The following is a 13,834-nucleotide window of genomic DNA, read 5'->3' as shown; positions in this document are numbered from 1 at the left end:
GGCCTCTGTTCTTCTTTTTTCTTGAGGCGGAGTTTCGCTCTTGTTGCCTAAGCTAGAGTGCAGTGGTGCAATATTGGCTCACTGCAACCTCCTCCTCCCAGGTTGAAGCGTTTCTCCTACCTCAGCCTCCTGAGTAGCTGGGATTACAGGCACGTGCCACCATGCCTGGCTAATTTTGTATTTTTACTAGAGATGGGGTTTCTCCATGTTGCTCAGGCTGGTCTCGAACTCCTGACCTCAGGTGATCCGCCTGCCTCAGCCTCCTAAAGTGCTGGGATTGCAGGCGTGAGCCCCCGCGCCCGGCCAGGAACAGCATTTTCATGGCATTAACTGGATTCCAGAATCTGACAGCGTGAAGCTTTTCAGGTTTTCCTGATTTTGTAATCAAAATTGGACTCAGAGATTTCTTCCCACCAATGATGTGAGCATGGAAGGGATTAACATAAACAGATGAGATTTTGGTTTTGGAGTATTTCATGAATTACAAATTTTAAGCATTCAGTATATGTTTAAAAAAAAAAAGATTTCCCACTTTGAGTCCAGGAGTTTGAGACCAACCTGGGTAGCATAGCAAGACCCCCATCTCTAAAAAAATGTTTTTAAAAATTAGCCGGGCATGGTGGCGTGTGCCTGCAGACCCAGTTTCTTGGGAGGGTGAAGTGGGAGGATCGCTTGAGTTGAGGAGGTCAAGGCTTCCGTGAGCTATGATGGTGCCAGTGCACTGAAGCTTAGGTGACAGAGTAAAACCGTGTCTCAAGAAAAAAAAAAAAAGATTTCCCAATATAGCTTAAACTAACATTATCACACTTAAAAAGCAACAATTCTTCATTATCACCTAATGCTCAATCCAGGTAGACCCCTAATGTCCTTTTCAGTTAGTTTATATAGAACCAAGCATTGCACCTGGTTGTTATGTCTCTTAAGTTTCTTTGACTCAAAGGTAGACCCTTTCATCATCACGCTGATCCTGGCACCAAGAGTTCTGCAGAATGCCACCCACTTTCTGGGCTTGTCTACTTGCTTCCTGTGGTGAAGCTTAGCCTGTTCCTTCACACCTGTACTTCCTGTAGTTGAAGGGTAGATTGACATTAACTCATTAGCTGGAATTAATCATAGGATATGAATCAAGAGACACAGAGAATCTGGTTGTCCTTCCATTAGTGTTGTTTACAATAACTCCCGGATTAGAGGGAGACACCTTGATCTCCCCACTGGACAATTTTTTTCCTGCTTGTGGCCAGAAAGTAATATTTGAATGTTCCCTTAGCATTGTACAAATGTCCAGTTCCCAGTTTATAATTCATTTTGTAATTTCAACATTAAAGAATAACCCTTAATGACTGGAAAATAATTATTTTCTAATTCCATGAATCACTTTATGTTTGTTTTTTTTTTTTGAGACAGAGTCTTACTCAATCACCCAGGCTGGAGCACAATGGTGCAATCTTGGCTCACTGCAACCTCAACCTCCCGGGCTCAAGCGATTCTCCTGCCTCAGCCTCCCAAGTAGCTGGGATCACAGGTGCCTGCCACCATGCCTGGCTAATTTTTTTGTATTTTTGTAGAGATGGGATTTTGCCATGTTGGCCAGGCTGGTCTCAAACTCCTGACCTCAAGTGGTCTGCCTGCCTCAGACTCCCAAAGTGCTGGGATTACAAGCGTGAGCCACTGCACCCGGCCTCATTTTATGTTTATTAGCTGGTATATTTTTCTGTAAAGCAGAGCTTTTCCTCATCAACTGAAATATAGTTCCTCCTGGAAAAGTAGAATACACTAGAATTCCTTCCCTTTAAATTATAATTTCCAAAGCAGGAGCCAGTTTTATAATCACCTCAAATAGTAACAAATGAGTTGCGTTTTCTTATTGTCTTGGGTTTCCCTTCTTTGAGTATCATTATGGATATGTGGATTTTGTGATTCATTGTGCTTAAGCAACTATAATCAAAAGTATTTGATGCTCTGATTTTTTTTGTTTGTTTCTTTGTTTGTTTGTTTTGAGACGAAGTCTCGCTCTGTCACCCAGGCTGGAGTGCAGTGGTGTGATCTTGGCTCACTGCAACCTCCACCTCCTGGGTTCAAGTGATTCTCCTGTCTCAGCCTCCTGAGTAGTTGGGATTACAGGCATGCACCACCACACCTGGCTAATTTTTGTATTTTTAGTAGAGACGGGGTTTCACCATGTTGGTCAGGCTGGTCTCGAACGCCTGACTTTGTTATCCGCCTGCCTCAGCCTCCCAAAGTGCTGGGATTACAGGCGTGAGCCACTGCGCCTGGCTTTTTTTTTTCTGAGATGGAGTCTCGTTCTGTCACCTAGGCTGGAGTGCAATGGTGCGATCTTGGCTCACTGCAACCTCCGCCTCCTGGGTTCAAGCCAGTCTCCTGCCTCAGCATCCTAAGCAGCTGGGACCACAGGCATGCACAACCATGTCCAGTTAATTTTTGTATTTTTAGTAGAGACAGGATTTCACCATGTCGTCCAGGCTGGTTGAACTCCTGACCTCAAGCGATCTGCCTCCCTTGGCCTCCCAGAGTGCTGGCATTATAGGCGTGAGCTACCGTGCCTGGCTGCTCTGATGTATTTTTATTATTTATTTTTTTGAGACAGGGTCTCACTCTGTCACCCAGGCTGGAATGCAGTGGCATAATCACAGCTCGACTTCCTGGGCTCAGGTGATCCACCCGCCTCAGCTTCCTCAGTAGCTGGGACTACAGGTGCGCGCCACCAGGCCCTGCTAATTTTTGTATTTTGTTTGTAGAGGTGAGGTCTTGCTGTGTTGCCCAGGCTGGTCCTGAACTCCTGGGCTCAAGTGATCTGCCTGCCTTAGCCTCCTGAAGTGTCTAACGTATTTTTAAACAACTATATGCAATCTGTCTTTACTTCCACGTTTGCCCCAGGCAGCCACTGATATTCTGTCTGTTCCCATTTTTTTTTTTTTTTTTTTTTGACATGGAGTCTCAGTCTGTCACCCAGGCTGGAGTGCAGTGGCACGATCTTGGCTCACTACAATCTCTGCCTCCCAGGTTCAAGTGATTCTTCTGTCTCAGCCTCCCGAGTAGCTGGAACTAAAGGCGTGTGCCAGCACGCCCAGCTAATTCATGTATATATATTTTAAGTATAGATGTGGTTTTACCATGTTGACCAAGCTGGTCTTCAACGCCTGACCTCAGGAGATCTGCCTGCCTCGGCCTCCCAAAGTGCTGGGATTACAGGCTTGAGCCGCCATACCTGGCCCCCATGAGTTTTCGTTTCTAGGCAATTTGAATAAATGGAACCATACAGAACATTATCTTTCACGTCTGGCTTCTTTCATTCAACAGAATTATTTTGACAATCATCGATCTGTTATGTGTATCAGTGGTTTGTTCCTTTTAAAAATTAAAAAAAAAAAACAACTAACAGCTTTCATACAGTAAACTGCATGTGTGTAACGTGTACACTTTGATAAGTTTTGTTTTGTTTTGTTTTGTTTTGGAGACAGGGTCTTGCTGTGTCGCCCATGCTGAAGCGCGATGGTGCGATCACGGCACACTGCAACTTTTAACTCTTGGACTCCGTGATCCTCCTATTTCACCCTCCTGAGTAGCTGGGACTGGAGGTACGCGCCACCACACCTGGATAATTTTTGATTTTTTTTTGTAGAGGTGGGGTTTTGCTGTGTTGCCCAGGCTAGCCTCAAGTTGTCCTCTTGCCTTAGCCTCCCGGAGTGTTGGGATTAAAGGCATGAGCTACCATGCCCTGCCAATAACATTAAACCCTTTAATATACACTGTGAGCCATCACTAGAATCAAGATAATGAAACCACTCATCACCTCCCAACATTTTCAGGTGGCCCTTTATCATCCTTCCCTCCTGCTCCTTCCACTGCTATCTCTAGGCAACCACTGATTCTGCTCTCACTTGGGATTTATTTGCATGTTCTAGAATTATATACCAATGAGATCACATAGTATGCATTATTTTTTCAGTGGGTCTGGGTTCTTATTTGGAGATTCCTCTATACAGGTGCCTGTATCAACACTTCATTCTTTTTCATTGCTGAGTAGTATTCCATCAAATAGACAGACCTCAATTTGTTTATCTACTTACCTGTTGACAGAAGTTTAAGTTTCCATTTCTTGGCCATTATAAGGAAAATCACAGTGGCCATTCTACTGCAAGTCTTGTGTTTTCATTTCTCTTGGGTAAATACCTAAAAGTGAAACCACTGGATCATATGTAGGTACATGCTTAACTTTTAAAGAAACGCTCAAACTGTGTTGAAGTGGTTGTACTACTTTATACTGCCACCAGCAGCGATGAGAGTTCCAGTTGTTCCATATCCTCAGCGACAATCAGTAGGGTCCGTCTTTTTTTTTTTTTTTTTTTTTGAGGCGGAGTCTTGCTCTGTGGCCCAGGCTGGAGTGCAGTGGCCGGATCTCAGCTCACTGCAAGCTCCGCCTCCCGAGTTTACGCCATTCTCCTGCCTCAGCCTCCCGAGTAGCTGGGACTACAGGCGCCGCCACCTCGCCCGGCTAGTTTTTGTATTTTTAGTAGAGACGGGGTTTCACCGTGTTAGCCAGGATGGTCTCGATCTCCTGACCTTGTGATCCGCCCGTCTTGGCCTCCCAAAGTGCTGGGATTACAGGCTTGAGCCACCGCGCCCGGCGGGTCCGTCTTTTTAATGTAACTGCTTTCATGGGGGTGAGGTGGGATCTCATTGTAGCTTTAATTCCCTGATGATTAATGACACTGAGCATCTTTTCCTATGCTCAATGACCATTCATACATCTTTCATGAGATGTTTGTTCAAGCCTTTTTTGAAATATGGCCATTTGTCTTCTTCTACATGAGTGAAATGAGAAATATAAAGGATGTTATAAACATGACAATTATTCAATGGTCCCTGTCCAGTTTTGCTCCTGACTTCTGTAGCTTGCTGCAGCCATTATGGCTAGGAATCTGTTGGTGGAGGTGGAGGGCAATTGTGAGGACCTGGAGCAAATGCAGCACAAAAAGTCACATGGCAGAGGCGGAGGGGGTAGAGAAGAGGGAGAGGCAAGGTCAAGGTTATGGCTTTATAACCTCTGAAATGGGGCCCTTGCAGTGGGGGAGGTCACACTCTTGAGTTTGGGTTCCCCCAGAAAGCTTTTGGCCCCAGTACCCAAATGACTCCAGGTTGAGTATCCCTCAAGCGAATGACTTATAAACTACCAGGAAATTTGGCTGCAAAGTGAAAACACCATAGATGAATCCCATCTATGTTAGTGTCCACGTAAAATAGGAGCAGCCGGGAGTGTGTGCTTCCTGGTCTTTGCTCTGCTCTTCCTGGGCCCTGGATGAGAGGTCTTTTTCCAATAATGATGATTAAGATCATGATATTAATAATTCTTTGTCTTCATTGAGCATGTAATAATTTTAAAAGTCTTTTCTGCCTACCAGACTTCTTCCCTCCCAGCTGAGCAGGGCATTGGCCAGTGTTCCCACTTCACAGTTAAGCTGAGCCAGGTCCTGAGAGGTTGGGAGGAAGAGTCAGGCTCAGTTCACTGCCTCGACTCTCTCCTCAGTCCAGAGACCCACTCTGAACCATTCCCAGCGCTGTCTCCTGCATCTTCTAGTTGTGACCTCCCACAGTTTCCCAGCTCTGAAATCAAAGTTCAGGGCTGTCTGCTTTTTTTTTCTACCCAAATCCTGTTGGGGATAGTTTGGACCCACCAATACCCTGTTGATCCCTCTGAGCCCTGCATTTTGTTTACTACATAAATATGCACTGTTCAGAAAACAAACAACAAAAAGGGAAGCAATTCTGTTTACTAGACTTTTTTGTTTGTTTGTTTGAGACAGGGTCTCTCTTTGTTGCCCAGGCTTGAAGGCAGTGGTGTGGTCATGGCTCATTGCAGCCTCTTCCTCCCAGGCTCAAGCCATCCTCTCATCTAAGCCTCGGGAGTAGCTAGGACTACAGATGCCTGCCACCATGCCCGGCTAATTTTTTTCATGTTTTGTAGAGATGAGTCTGGTTAGGTTGCCCAGGGTGGCTGGCTGGATATTTGAGCCAAGGAAACCAGCGGATCTCATAACCTCACAGGGACCACATGTCCTTGAATGATGGACAGCCACCATTTCTGTCCTATCTGTCTACCTTATGTGGGTTTGACAGGCCTCTCCAGGCCTGGATCTGAGTCTAAGGCAGGGCTCAAGCGATGCAGGCCGCTGGGCCACCGGAAGTCACCATGGAGCGCTTCTCCACGGAGCTCCAGCGGCTGCGGGGTCCGGCGGCGCCCTCGGTTCATGCTGGCAGCGCCACCAAGCGGCCAGCTGGGAAAGAGCGGCCACCTCACTCCGAGGAAGCGGGAGGCGGAGGGAGTGGGGAGAGCCCCGCGTGGGTCGCGGTCCGGTGGACACCATCCCGGCGGGGAGGAGCCTTCCCACGAGGACAGATGGCGACACACAAGCTGCGTGGCTTCTGTTGTGACGTAGGCGTTCCCTCCTCGAGTGGGGTCTGTGGCTGGGGCTGTGTCTGGGGGACTGGGAGACTCTCCCATGAGGTGTCTGTGTCTGGAGCGCATTCGCGGGCAGGTGGGGCCGCCGAGTTCCCAACCCGTGACTGCACCTCCACCTCTGCCGGCCCTACCCCTGCCCTTCCAGCCAGGCCGTGCAGTCACCAGAGGTGGGATCCGGGCTCAGCTCGGCCGCGTCTGAACTTCTTGTCATCTGGGAAACGGGGGGCAGAGAGACATCCCAGGTTGAAAGCAAAACCTTCTTGCTGCAAGCCGTGTCATGAAGGTAGGTCAGAGGCCAAAAGCCTTTGCCTGAAATTTACGGCCCCGCAGTCTGGCCTTAGTCTCCTCTTCCAATTTTATTTATTTATGTTTTTAGAGACGGGTCTCACTCTGTCACCCAGGCTGGAGTGCAGGGGGGCGATTATAACTCACTGCAGCCTCGAACTCCGAACTCCTAGTGATCCACCTCAGCCTCTGGCGAAGCTGGGACCCCAAGCCAGCGCCACCTGCCCAGCCAAGTTTTGAAAGTTTTTGCAGAAACCAAGGTCTCACTGTATTGTCCAGGCTGGTCTCAAATTCCTGCTTCAAGGGATCCTCAAGTACTGGTATTACAGTTATGAGCCACCAAGCCTGGCCTCCTCTTCCAGCCTCAACTCCAACTAATTTCTTGTTTGTTTGTTTGTTTGTTTGAGACAGAGTTTTGCTTTGTCACCCAGGCTGGAGTGCAGTGGCACGATCTTGGCACACTGCAACCTCCGCCTCCTGGGTTCAAGCGACTCTTCTGCCTCAGTCTCCCAAATAACTGGAACTACAGGAGCACACTACCATCCCTGGCTAATTTTTATATTTTTAGTAGAAATGGGGTTTCACCATGTTGGCCAGGCTGGTCTGGAACTCCTGACCTCATGATCCGCTTGCCTCGGCCTCCCAAAGTGCTGGGATTACAGGCGTGAGCCACTGTGCCCGGCAGACTCCAACTACTTTTTACTCAGCCAGAGGGGCTCACTGTTCCTCCAGAATGTCTCCATGGTTTCCCACTTGCACACGATCTGTGGTGCCATTTCCTTGGCCTGGAAGTCATCTCCCCCAGCTCACCCTGAGATACATACAAATGCTCATATTGGATGTGTAGATGTGGCCTGTTATTATCTTAATGCTTTTTAATTATATGTGCTCTTCTATACAGAAAAAAGTGTAAAAAAGTATCACCCACTTTCCTGAATTATTCCACTACCCGTATATAACTTTTGTGTATGTATATATGTGTGTGTATATATATATAAAAGATATGGATCTCTCTCTCTCTCTCTATATATATATATATAGAGAGAGAGACAGGGTCTGGCTATATTGCCCAGGCTGATCTTGAACTGCTGGCCTCAAGTGATCTGCCTTCCTTGGCCTCCCAGAGTGCTGGGATTACTCATGAACCACTGCACCATGCCCCTCTTGCTAATTTTTAATTGACATATTACTTAGACTTAAAAACATTTTTCTGTGCAAATACATATACGTATTTTACAAAAATAGGACCACATGTGCTAACCATCTTTTAGTGTGAAGAGGTTATGCCTCTATAGACGGTTACTGAGCTTCTCGAACGTGGAACCTCCTACTCATCCCTCATAGTGCAGCCCATGCCACTCCACCCTGGAGGTCTCTGTGACTCACACAGGCAGTGTTTACTGTACTCTCACCTGGCTGTGGATGATACCTTGACCACCCTTTAATTTCGGAGCTTATTTTCTTATATTTGGCTGTTGGTTTACGCATCTGAACTCTCCACTTGATTGGAACTCATGGCACCATCAGGCCCAGCTAATTTTTAATTTTTTTTGTAGAGATGGGGTTTAGCGGTGCTGCCCAAGCTGGTCTTGAACTCCTGAGCTCAAGCAATCCACCTGCCTCGGCCTCCCAAACTGCTGAGATTACAAGCATGAGCTACCGTGCCTAGGCGCCGCTATCTTCTGAAAGAGCAGAATGCATTGTTTCCTCTCTAGGGTTTGCAGGTTTGAAAAGATGGGGTTTTGCATCATGCACCTAACACTCTTCTTCCCAGAAGCTCTCTGCAGAACAAGGAAGTTTTAAGAAGACTAGGTGCCTTTAGCCTATTTTCTGGAATCTCAAACCTGGTAATCCATTATTTATTCAATAAATATTGATTGAGCACCTACTATGTGCCAGATACTAAGTTCAGAGAGTATAATAGTGAACAAAACAGAAATCCTTGCCTTCTATGGGGCGTACATTTTACTGGAGGCTTTCAGACAATAAACAAACTACATACTTAAAATATATAGTATGTTAGACGGTGTTGAGTGTTTGCAAAAAAATAAAGTGGAAGGGACAGTCCTATCCTTAGACCTGGGCAAGAGGGACCCTCGCCCCAAGTTGCACCCTTCTCTAAGTCCCTCCAGGGCAAGGAGTCGGCCAGGACAAGGGGATGTGGCCCCTGGGAGCCCAGGATCCTTCTCTAGGTTTCACTCTGGTTATCCAAGACCTCAAGAGTTCCTGCTCAAATGGCACTGAACCCATGTTCGGGGCTTGTACGTGTTCCCACAGGTCTGACCCTGAGAGGGTGGAATGTACCTGTATGCCAAAAGTACGGTTACGAGGTGACTGTTTCCTGGGGATGTAGCTGGGATGTTCAAATGTATGACTGAGGTGCAGGATGGAAATGGGGGTGGGAAGAGAAAGGGGATGAACCATCATTTTTACTCTTTTTTTTTTTTTGAGACAGAGTTTCGCTCTGTCACTCAGGCTGGAGTGCAGTGGGGTGATCTCGGTTCACTGCGGCCTCCGCCTCCCAGGTTCAAGTGGCTCTCCTGCCTCAGCCTCCTGAGTAGCCAGGGTTACAGGCACATGCCACCACGCCTTCTAATGTTTTGCATTTTTAGTAGAGAGGGGGTTTCACCATGTTGTCCAGGCTCACCTCAAACTCCTGACCTCAGGTGATCCACCCACCTCAGCTTCCCAAAGTGCTGGGATTACAGGGATGAGCCACTGTGCCCAGCCCATTTTTATTCTTTTTCCAGGCTCTCCAAACGTTAGGGACAGGCCTGGGAAGCTAGGCATGGAGACTGGGGGGTGGGGTGTCACTGCAGTTTTAAATACAATGGGCAGGGAAGGTGACATTTTCCTAAAGAAGAGGAAAGGCGTGGTATGTGTGGATATCACTGAAAGCGCCCTCCAGGCAGAGGAAAAGTGAGTACGAAGGTTCGGAGGCAGCTGTGTGCCTGGGATGACCAGAAAAGTAAACCTGGGTACTCCCCAGGTGCCATGGCCCAAGGGGACCTGCCAGATTTGTGTTTGTGCAGAACTTAAAAGAAATAGGCCCTTGATCAATATCGGATTGAAGGAATGAACGGTTCCACCTCCAGGAGGAGCCACTCCCAGCAGCACACAGCTGCCTCTTCTTCCCGGCTCTGTGCCAAGGGGTATTTCAGCTTTGCTTTGATCCTGATGGCCAGGCACTGCTATTCTTCAGGCCAGGATTTCCCCAAGCCTTGCTGTTTTTTTTTTTTTTTTTTGAGGCGGAGTCTCGCTCTGTCGCCCAGGCTGGAGTGCAGTGGCCGGATCTCAGCTCACTGCAAGCTCCGCCTCCCGGGTTCCCGCCATTCTCCTGCCTCAGCCTCCGAGTAGCTGGGACTACAGGCGCCGCCGCCTCGCCCGGCTAGTTTTTTGTATTTTTTAGTAGAGACGGGGTTTCACCGTGTTAGCCAGGATGGTCTCGATCTCCTGACCTCGTGATCCGCCCACCTCGGCCTCCCAAAGTGATGGGATTACAGGCTTGAGCCACCGCGCCTTAGTTCCCTTGAAACGGCCTCCTTATCACTTCCACCTTCCTGTTTTCATCTCCCGTTCCTCAGCACCCTCTGTCTCCCCACAGTGTCCCCAAAACGCTGCCTGCATGCCCATTGGTCCTAGCCTGGGAGCTTCTCAGGGACGCCTGAGCGGGACGTGGCTGCAGACAGAGCTGAGAGGGTGGCCTCGGGTGGGTGGTGGCAGTCTCCTGGCTGTGGGGGCAGAAGTGGGGGCCTGGGAGGTGGCAGGCAGCTCAGGCCTAAGGAAGGACGGAGTCAGAGCTCGGAGATGTGACCTGAAAGGGCTCAGCCCGCGGGAAGGAGTCTGGGGATTTACCCAGATAAATATCAAATTATTAGGTCAAAATTGAACTGTAAATAGGTACTGGGAGATGTAAACAGAATTCAGAAATCATTTTTGCCTTGGTGGTATTTTTTGATCCTGACAAATTTAGACTTTTCTTTAACAGTCTCATGGATGATGTCAGAGAGAAATAAATATTTAAGCTCACGAAAGTTGGGAAGTTGAATAGAAAATTTCCCCCACAAGAGGCTAGGATTGCAAAAGGCCACAACTCTAGAGTAAGGGGAAACCAGATATACACCAGTCCTTCTGGGGGTTATCAGCCAAAGTTCTCATTGCCTGGGTGGTCCAAGGAACATCAAACTTTGGACTCGGTTTAAGGTAGCTCTGGAGAGACAGAGCCTCTAGGCACCTGGCAGAGGCAAGCAAGATCCTTTTTGGAGGAAGGTAGTGTCATCCTGGACCTGAAATGATTACTATAAATATATTTTTAGTGCAATGAGCAGCATACAAGGAAAGGAAACCTGACACCATAAGAAAATAAGGTACTGTGAGGAGAACCAAGAGAAAGAACAGGCAAGAGAATCAGATCTACAAATGCTTTGCTGGAATAATCAGAGAGGGACCCTCCCGCTGACACACACAAAAATAAACCCACCAAAAATACAATTAGCATGCTTAAGGAAATAAAGAAGAAGCTAGGAAATATCTGCAGGAAACTTTCAAGAGTGATATAGCAGATTTTTTTTTCCCTTCTCTTTCAATGACTTTGAGACACAGCAGATTTTAAAAGGAAGCAAAAAGAACTTGCACAAATGAAAAATACAATAACTGAAAATTAAAAGTTCATTAATGAACGGGCACAACAGCTGATTGGACACAATTAAAGAGATAATTAGTGAATAGGAAATTATCCAGAAGAAATTAACCAGAATGTAACATGAAGAAATGAGACAATGGAAAACAGAGAAGAAAGGATAAGATATATACAAGACAGAATTAATTTGAATCCCAGAAGAGAGAATAAAACAGAGGCAATATTTGAAGTGATAAGAGTTAATTATTTTTTAGAATTGATAAAAGGCCCAAATCCACAGCTCAAGTCTAATAGAATAAATCACTACCTGAATAAATAAAATATACTTTCACACATCTTAATAAAACTGAAGAAAACCAAAGACAAAAATATCTTAAAGTAGCCAGATAAAAAAGGTAATAAGGCCAGGTGCGGTGGCTCACGCCTATAATCCCAGCACTTTGGTAGGCCGAGATGGGCAGATCACCTGAGGTCAGGAGTTCGAGACTAGCCTGACCAATGTGATGAAACCCTATCTCTACCAAAAATACAAAAATTAGCTGGGTGTGGTAGCGCGCACCTGTAATCCTACTCAGGAGACTGAGACAGGAGAATTGCTTGAACCCGGGAGGCAGAGGTTGCAATGAGCCGGGATCACGCCATTACACTCTAGCCTGGGCAACAAAAGTAAAACTTCATCTCCAAAAGAAAGGTAATAATAGAATCCCGAAGGTAATCAAATACTTTCTTTCTTTCTTTTTTGAGACACATTCTTGCTCTGTCACCCAGGCTGGAGTGCAATGGTGCAATCTTGGTTAACTGTAGCCTCTGCCTCCCGGGTTCCAGCGATTCTCCTTCCTCAGCCTCCTCGGTAGCTGGGATCACAGGTGCATGCCACCACACCTGGCTAATTTTTGTATTTTTAGTAGAGATGGGGTTTCACTATGTTGGCCAGGCTGGTCTTGAATTGACCTCAGGTGATCTACCCACCTTGGCCTCCCAAAGTGCTAGGATTACAGGTGTGAGCCAATGCACCCAACCTCTTTTTTCCTGAGACAGAGCTTTGCTCCATCACTCAGGCCAGAGTGCAGTGGCACGATCACAGCTCAGTGCAGCCTCGACCTTCCAGGCTCAAGTGATTTTTCTGCTTCTGCCTCCATAGTAGCTGGGACCACACATGTGCACTACCACCACACGCTACTAATTTTTAATTTTTATTTATTTATTTATTTAACTTTGTATTTTGAATAGAGATGAGGTCTTGCTATGTCGCCCAGGCTGGTCTCAATCTCCTGAGATAAAATGATCCTCCCACCTTGGCTTCCCAAAATGTTGGGATTACAGGCAAGTGCCAACACTCACAGCCAATAGCACTCAATTTTACACTTTGATGAGAAGTTAACTCTGTATGTTTAATTGCTGGGGTAATCACGACAAAATAAGGCATATACTTTTCAAATTAGTAGAGGGAAAGAATGGAATGATAAAATTAAATAAAGTGATGAAGAGCCAGGTGTGGCTGTTCATGCCTGTAATCCCAGTACTTTGGGAGGCTGAGGCAGGTGGATTGCTTGAGCCCAGGAGTTTGAGATCAACCTGGGCAACATGGTGAAACCCTGTCTCAACAAAAAATGTTAAAATTGGCTGGGTGTGCTGGTTTCCACCTGTAATTCTAGCTATGCAGGAGGCTGAAGCAGGAGAATTGCTTAAACACAGGAGGTTGAGGCCATAGTGAGCTGTGATCATGCCACTGCACTACAGCCTAGGCAACAGAGCGAGATCCTGTCTCAAAAAAAAAAAAAAAAAAAAAAGCATAGAATATAAAAAAATAAAAAAAGTGATGGTAAGAAGAGAGAGAAAAATAAACATAGAACAGTCAGGACAAATAGAAAATTACAAAAGAGGCGGGTGCAGTGGCTCACGCCTGTAATCCCAGCACTTTGGGAGGCTGAGGCAAGGAGATCACAAGATCAAGAGATCAAGATCATCCTGGTCAACATGGTGAAACTCCACCTCTACAGTCCCAGCTACTTGGGAGGCTGAGGCAGGAGAATTTCTTGAACCCAGGAGGCAGAGGTTGCAATGAACCAAGATCGTGCCACTGCACTCTGGCTGGTGGCAGAACGAGACTCCATCTCAAAAATAAAAAAATTAATAAATTAATTAAAAAAGAAAATTACAAAAGAAGTGGTAGATTTAACTCAAATATGTCAGTAATGACATTAAAGGTAAACGCACTAAGTGCTCTTGTTAATAGACAGATCTTAAGACCATAGAGAGGAAACTCACCTGCCTCAGGTCCACCGGGAGCCATAGCAGGGCCAGCAGCCCGGGTGACCTGCTTCCTGGTCCTGTGTTCTCTCAACTCTGCCCAATTCAATTCAACCCAGCCCGTTTATGTTGAACAGCCTGTGCTGGTGAGGCTGGGGACAATTTTGGAACATACAAATATA

At 46.6% G+C, this 13,834-nt stretch overlaps 1 long non-coding RNA gene across 1 annotated transcript; it reads left to right on the top strand.

Moving 5' to 3' along the window:
• Positions 1 to 6,310: 6,310 nt before the first annotated feature.
• LOC111551361 lies at positions 6,311 to 8,640 on the top strand. The gene is made up of 3 exons (XR_004229149.1): positions 6,311 to 6,451; positions 6,624 to 6,761; positions 8,320 to 8,640. It is a non-coding gene; the product is annotated as an uncharacterized LOC111551361 (long non-coding RNA).
• The last annotated feature ends 5,194 nt before the right edge of the window (positions 8,641 to 13,834 follow it).

Source organism: Piliocolobus tephrosceles, chromosome 10, assembly GCF_002776525.5.
Source record: "Piliocolobus tephrosceles isolate RC106 chromosome 10, ASM277652v3, whole genome shotgun sequence".
In the NCBI taxonomy this organism is placed as follows: domain Eukaryota; kingdom Metazoa; phylum Chordata; class Mammalia; order Primates; family Cercopithecidae; genus Piliocolobus; species Piliocolobus tephrosceles.
This window is presented reverse-complemented; position numbering and strand designations above follow the sequence as displayed.